The 7,793-nt window shown below is 34.3% G+C and overlaps 1 long non-coding RNA gene across 1 annotated transcript in view; it reads right to left on the bottom strand.

The window, feature by feature from the left end:
* The window catches only part of LOC131410895 (uncharacterized), a 37,793-nt gene extending 36,087 nt beyond the window's left edge, over window positions 1-1,706 (bottom strand). Inside the window, exon 1 of the long non-coding RNA XR_009221432.1 lies at window positions 1,501-1,706. This is a non-coding gene — a long non-coding RNA (uncharacterized LOC131410895). The remainder of the gene's footprint in view (window positions 1-1,500) is intronic.
* Window positions 1,707-7,793: the final 6,087 nt, after the last annotated feature.

The raw sequence follows: 7,793 nt of genomic DNA on the forward strand, positions 1-7,793 counted from the left end.
ACAATGTAAAGCTTATTATTTTGGAGAATTATTTTCAATGAAATTACATGTATTTAGATAATTTATTCAAAGAATAAATAGCAATGTAGGTAATAAGTAGTAGTGAATTTCTAATGTTTAATGACTAGTAATTAAATGTGTATTTGTATCATATGTGAACATAGGGAAAGTTTGTTTCACATTAAATTGAAGTTTCCAGGCATTTAAAACTTTTTTTCTTGTATTAGTGTCACCTGTTCACTTCACAATTGTTTAAATTTGCTATTTTCTTAATTTTACTTAAAACATGTTTGGATGCTTTCTCTAATATTGTTAAAAAACAAAGGTTCAGTTTTGAAATCAAGTGTCTTGCTTTATTATTGTCTTCTCTGAAATATTCACGTCACTTGAATTTATTTCCTGTAATGTAAGCTTTTTCATTCCAAGAGATGACCATGCAAGCGGCAAATGCAAATACAAAAGAGAATAAGACAATATATTCTAAATTTTATGAGTCAACTCTTCCTTCCTTGGCTTTTCTCTGTAAACATAGTTGTTACTTATTTTGCACCTAACTATGTGCAGAACATCGTGTTGGGTGTTTGGGGAGATAAAAAGTTTAATAAGACACAACTCTTGCTCTTAAAATTGTACATATTTAAAAAGGTAAGATAAAATCTGCGTATTGTATTATAGGAAGTATATTATGGATATATCTACATATCAGATTCACACAGACCAGGAAACCTCTCTTTATGTCCATTTGTATATGTATATTCTTGGAAAATACGCGGTTTAGACTTCGATATAGGTAACATAAAAAAATTAAGGCAATATTTTATGATACTAATAACATTTAAATTAATAACTAATACTTATCTAATGAAATTTTGCTTTTTGGATTTCATTAACTTTGTCTACTAACTATGTAGTCATAACTCTTATAAATATCATCCTAGAGAACTGAAAGTATTAATTCCTTTCTAAAGAGCAAACTATTTTAAACATTTGTACAAGTAGATCAAGCCCACTTTTTAAAAATTTCATTTTATCTAATAGAATTTCACTCTATTTTGCCTTTCCTTTATGCTTTTAGCCATGTTTGAAATCTTTATCCAACTGCTCATGCAAAAGTTTTTATTTGAGTTAAGGTTCTCCTGCATAGCTTTTACAATTTTTATTTAATTAATTGCCACTTCTCTTCAAATCAATTCTATAAATGGTGCTGAATTTCAAAATTCAGCTTATCCTTTTGAGCTGAGTAATAGTAGGCTTAATAATGTGCTCTAGACACACAGATCACTAGCCAAAACAAAATAAAGCTAGAATAATTGCTTACCTTCTACAGCAGGCTTTTGGAGAAATGCACATACAAGTACAAGATACGTAGTTTGTAAGGGATACACATAAGTCAGAAGAACTGTGAATCTACAACTGATTTTAGCCAGATCACTTTTGATTTTATAAAACAAGTCATTAAAGAAAATTGGATTAAATAGTGTGATACAATTATTTACTTACAATCACTTTCAGTACTAGTTGATAGTCATTGTGCTGGTTAATGTTATGTGTCAACCTGATTGGGCTAAGGGATGTCCCAGATAGCTGGTAAAACATTATTTCTGGAGTTGTCTATAAGGGTGTTTCCTGAAGAGATGAGCACTTGAATCAGTACACTGAAGAAGATCACCCTCACCAATGTGGGCTGGCATCATCCAATCCTCTGAGGGCCTGAATAGAACAAAAAGGCAGAGGAAGGGAGAATTTGCTGTCTCTACTTGAGCTGGGACATCCATTTCCTCCTGCCCTAGTACTTCAGGGTTCCCAGTTCTCAGGCCTTTCGACTGTGACTGGGACTTACAGCGTTGGCTGCCCTGGTTCTCAGGCCTTTGAGTTTGGGCTGAAGCAATATCACCAGCTCTCCTGGGCCTTCAGCTTGCAGAAGGCAGATCATGGGACTTCTCAGCCTGCATAATTGTGGAAGCCAATTCCTCATAATAAATCTCTTTCTGTATATCTTTATATATCCTATTGATTCTGTTTCTCTGGAGAATCCTGACTAATACATTCATCAATAATATTTCATTTACTTGTTTGGTATTCATTTATTGAAACCTCACTAGGTGTCAGGGTGCATGTTTGGCCCAGGAGTTACAAAGATGAGAGTTCCATTGCAGGGAGATTTGGCCAGACTTAGAGCTACGTAGAAATGTATACTATTCACCAGAAATGACTACCTCACATATTTTAGCACCTGTAAGATAGAAGCATGAGCATAGACTTATACGAAATGTATTTACTATTTATTATATTGCAACCAATACGCATTTTTACATAGTCATAAATGTGTGCAGAGGTCAACGTTAAAGATCACTTCATTCTTGCTCTGACCAGCTTTTAAGAGCCAAACTTCCCTGAATGTATTTGTTCTTCTTTAGGCTTTACTCAGGCTCTCTTCTCTTTTTCTCTAATTCCCAAATATACTTCTACTAAAATGTGACCTAATAAATTTTCCTCTTTAGTTCTCCTATTAGATATTTATTAAAACAAATAGTATTAACTTAGACTTTTTTTAATACTTCAGTTACTCAAAAGAAAAAACTTCAACTTGTTTAAAAATGATATTGCCATAAATTTGCATCGTTCTTTAGTTTATCAAACTTTTTCATGTATATTAAATTATTTGATCTCTTTTGAATAAAATGATTGGAGAAATGATGCACTTTTGTATGTTGTCTGAATGCAGGAAGCTCTGTATTCAGAGGCCCCAAACAAGAGGGACTCTATTTATTTATTTATTTATTTATTCATTCATTCATTCATTCATTCATTGGCAGAGAGCTGGCCACCTCATATACCTCAAATAGAGTTTAGCTCTCCCTTTTAAGTACAGCACACTCAAAATCTCTGGAACAAAATCTTCTCATCCTTCCTTAGCACAAGAGATAAAAATGCAGCTGGACTCATGAATTTGAATTTCCTTTTGGAACAACGTGTGATTTATTTCCAAAAACACTAAAACTGAGCTATAGCCATTTCACAATGTTACCGGGGGATCCTTTTCTTCCCATGTCCTTTGCGAGAACTAACTAACCACTGCTTGACCTTGCATACATTCCACTGTAGCGAACAATCTTGTTTTCATCTTAGGGCTTCACCTCTACTTACTTCAAGTCTTAATCTAATTTTCTTATGTTTAAATAAGCGACGGGAAGGTGAAGAAAGATGTGATGACAGAAAAAGATGATTCAATGTAATTTATAGGTTTCTCTCACTAGATGCAGTATAGGTTCTCCGTGAAGACTGTTTTAATGATTAAAGTATGCTGTAAGGCAATGGTTCAAAACAATTTTTCGACGTAACATGTAAAATTGTGATACTTCCTTCAAAAACAGTGGACAATTGGTGGTAATCCTGAGGAGATGCACATGCTCTAAGAAAGAAGAGGTTGGTTTTGTCTGGTTTGAAAAAATATTACCTGAGGTATGTCACCATCCCCTTCCTGCATTGAGAATCATTTCTGGAGAAGGTAAAATGGGATTGACAATAAAATTTGATACCAAACATGTTCTACTATCTCTTCATTAATTTAGTCAACAAATACTGACTGTTAACTACGTGATGTCAATGTGCCAGGACCTGGGAATTAAACAGGGACTACAGATAGGACTCTGCTCTTATGGAGATGCAATCTCATGTGTCTTGTGGACGGAAACAGAAAATGAACAATAAATAAACAAATGAGATAATTTCAGATGGTGATAAGCACTATGAAGAAATTAAATCATGGCAATGAGACAGGGTCACAGTGGTGGTAAAAAAACAGATAGAAGGCCACTGAGGGTGGAAGGTAGCAAATTATCAGAAGAGTCATGAGATGAGGTTGGAGTTGGAGAGGTAGGCAGGGACCTGATGGTAAGCATTAAATATATTTAAATATAAATTTAGGACTAAAGTAAATGTGAGGACAAAGATAAAAGCATGATGTATAAGTGGCATATATTCTAACAAAACAGAAATAATGCGAATAAAAATTGTAGAATAAGCTCATTGATTGTTTGCATAGGCAATAGTAGAAACCAAAGGATATCATCAATAATTAACAAATAAGTTAGTAAAATATTAAATAAGAAAAACAATGGACTAAGAGCATTAAAGAAGATATATGTACAAAGATAAAAACTAGAACAAAAATGAAAATCTATATACCAAAAGAAACACGAAAAACTATAAGAGCAAAGAGAACACAAGATATAGAGAAATAAATAGAGCAAACATCCCATGATGCTCATAAAAATTATAACATAAAATAACATGATAGAAATGAGCTCAAACCTAATATTTTATCAACACAGGTGAATGGAGTTAATTCACATTTTAAAAGAAAAATGTTCTCAATTTGAATCTAAAAGTAAAACTAACTAAATGCTAAGACACACCTCAGGTTAAAAATAAAGGGAAAGGCAAATGGAAAATATATTAGAAAAATGGAAAATATAAAAAACAGGGGTTGTCATCCTAATATCACAAAAATAGAATTCAGTGTGAAAAAGGACACTTTTAATGCAAACTATCACAATTTGTAATGATGATAAGATAGTTATGTATATTCATGCACCCAAATAACATAGTAACCACCTTTGTACATCTTATACTTTATTCTGTATAAGGTACAGAAGATTCAAGAAGATACATATAGTAACACACCAATAATAAGGGACTACTATTCAGTACAGGAGAGAGTGAACTGACCAAAAATAAGTAGTAGAGTTATAAAAGATAAACCAATGTAATAAATAAGATATTTCTCATGGATATATAGGGATATATATGAAATTTACCCTCTGATAATAAAGAATACACTTTCTTATCAAATGCATATGGAATATTCACAAAATTTGATCACACACTGGGTCATAAAGAAGGCGTCTGTAAGTTTCATGGGGTAGAAATATTTTAAACAACAGTCCTTGGTCATAGTGCAGTAAAAATTATTTTTAAAAATGTTATAAAGACACTTCCATCTAGAAATTAAATATTCTATTAAATAAATTTGGAAGAAAGAAAATAACTGCTGAATATAGAACTTCTAAAAGATAATGATAATGTAAACACTACACATAAGAATTTGTGATATATGTTTAAAGCAGTAATAAAAGGAAAGTTCCTGGCACCAAACATTTACCAATGAGGATTAAGAAATGAAAATAAGTAAGTAAATTCCCAGATCAAACGCTAGAAAAAGGAACAACAAATAAATGAAAAGAAAAGAAGGAAATAAAAAACATACAAGCAGAAACCAAGCAAGTAGGGTACAAAAAAGACTATATCTCAATAACAAATAAAAAGATACATGTCTTGAAAAAAAATTCAAAATAGACAACTTAATTTAAAAGAGAGAATGAACAAGTATAAAAATGTAGAAAATTAGAAATAGTAATGAACATAACCATTGAAACAGAAGGAAAAATGAAAGTCTTTGGCAAATAAGTGCAAAACCTAGATGAAATGGGTAACTTCCTAGAGAAATAGTTTATCAAAATCGACCTCATTAGATATAAAAAGTTTAAAAGACTGTATCAGTCCAGGTCCAATCAGCTTAATATGAGCAATGTCAGAGACCAGCATGGTGCCTCGTAGAATGGAAAGGCAATCACAGACCCTGCACACTAGTTATGACATAGGACTGAGATTTGACAGAGCCTTGAGGTGTGACAATCAAGCTATAGTGCCAGTCTTGCTTGTCGAAAGCAAAATATTTCTGAGGGTAGAGAGAAAAGGGCCTAGATTTCTGAAAATCCCACAGGTGCTGAATTAGCACAAATGAATTTCCTAGCCTCACAGGATCATTTGTTAAAGTTAGGAGATTGATTGGGAAGGAGCAGGATCCTGAATATTGTGGACCTTGAAACAGGAATTCAGTGGTCTGAACTAATCATTTTCTTTCCCCAATTTCTCCAGAGCATTTAGAAACAGCCAACCAGCTGTACTACACTTCTTATTTTCACTAAGGTGTTCTCTAACAGCAAATACTTGGTCACCCAAAGCCTTTCCTTATATTGACACTAAATTACAGGTGTTTATAGGTGTTGTTTATGTATTTGTTTTGCCATAGTGTGCAGTGAACTACCTTTACCACTGGAGTCAGAGTCATTAATGACTTTGGTGATGGCAGGATATAAATTAGCAAACAGAAAGAAAAAACTTTCATATACAAAAATTTACAATCATTTAGAGGAAATAAAAGTAGGGACAATCACATATACAGTAAGAACAAAAAAGTAAAATCCTTAGGAATAAACTTAATAAAAATATGCTTACCTTATATAGGAGAAATAGAAACACCCTGGAAGAGATAATATAGTCTTGAAAAACGGAAACACATCTTCATTCTTTTTTTTCTTTTTGTGAGGAAGATCAGCCCTGAGCTAACATCTATGCTAATCCTCCTCTTTTTGCTGAGGAAGACCAGCTCTGAGCTAACATCTATGCTAATCCTCCTCTTTTTTTCCCAAAGCCCCAGTAGATAGTTGTATGTCATAGTTGCACATCCTTCTAGTTGCTGTATGCAGGATGCGGCCTCAGCATGGCCAGAGAAGCGGTGCGTCAGTGCGCACCTGGGATCCGAACCCGGGCCACCAGTAGCGGAGTGAGCACACTTAACCACTAAGCCACGGGGCTGGCCACTTTGTTGTTGATTAGAACAACTCAGTATCATAAAATGTCATTTAATTTATTAATTTAAATTTATCCCACTGAAAATATGAACACTATTTTTTATGGCACAAGACAAAGTAAACTTAAAGTGTATATATCTCAATTGTCATGCTATATTAGCTAAGTAAACATTGAAAGATAAAAGCTATGAGCACACTTAATATACTATGAGGTATTAAAATTTACTAAAATGTCTCCATACTCAAATTGTGTAGACCTACATAGACAATCCAATGGAATAGAAGAGGAAGTCCAAGTGTAGACTCATGTATGGATGAAAATTTAGTATTTGATAAAAGTGGCATCTCAAGTCCTTAGGGTAGAGATAGACTTTTTTAGTAAATGGTCCTTAGACAACTATTTAGCCTTAAAAAAGAAAGAAAGAAACAACACAAGTGTGGTAAAATGAATAATGGCCTGCCAAAGATGTCCATGTCCTAATCCTCAGAACCTGTAAATGTTATCTTATATGGCACAAGGGACGCTTGTGTAGATGTGATCAAGTTAAGGATTTTGAGAAGGGGAGATTATCCTGGATTAACCAGTAGCCTCAGTGTAATCACAAGGGTCCTTACATGAGAGACACAGTAGTAGTTAAAAATAAAGAAGGCAGGGGCCGGCCCAGTGACACAAGTGGTTAAGTGCGCGTGCTCCGCGGCGGCGGCCCGGGGTTCACCGGTTCGGGTCCCGGGCACACACTGAAGCACTGCTTGTCAGGCCATGCTGTGGCACTGTCCCATATAAAGTAGAGGAAGATGGGCATGGATGTTAGCCCAGGGCCAGTCTTCCTCAGCAAAAAAAAAAGAGGAGGATTGGCAGATGTTAGCTCAGGGCCGATCTTTCTCACACAAAAAATATATAAATAAAAATAAAGAAGGCAATGTGACAACGGAAGCAGAAATGGGAGTGATGTGGTCACAAGCTAAGAAATGCCAACAACCTCTAGAAGCTGGAAGAGGAAAGGAATAGGATTTCCCCGAGAGCATCCAGGAGGAACTGACCTGCCATCACCTTGATTAGCTCCATAACACTCATTCTGAATATTGAACCTCCAAAACTGTAGGAGAATAAATGTATATTGTGTTAAGTCACTAAAT

Source organism: Diceros bicornis, chromosome 10, assembly GCF_020826845.1.
Source record: "Diceros bicornis minor isolate mBicDic1 chromosome 10, mDicBic1.mat.cur, whole genome shotgun sequence".
NCBI classification, from domain to species: domain Eukaryota; kingdom Metazoa; phylum Chordata; class Mammalia; order Perissodactyla; family Rhinocerotidae; genus Diceros; species Diceros bicornis.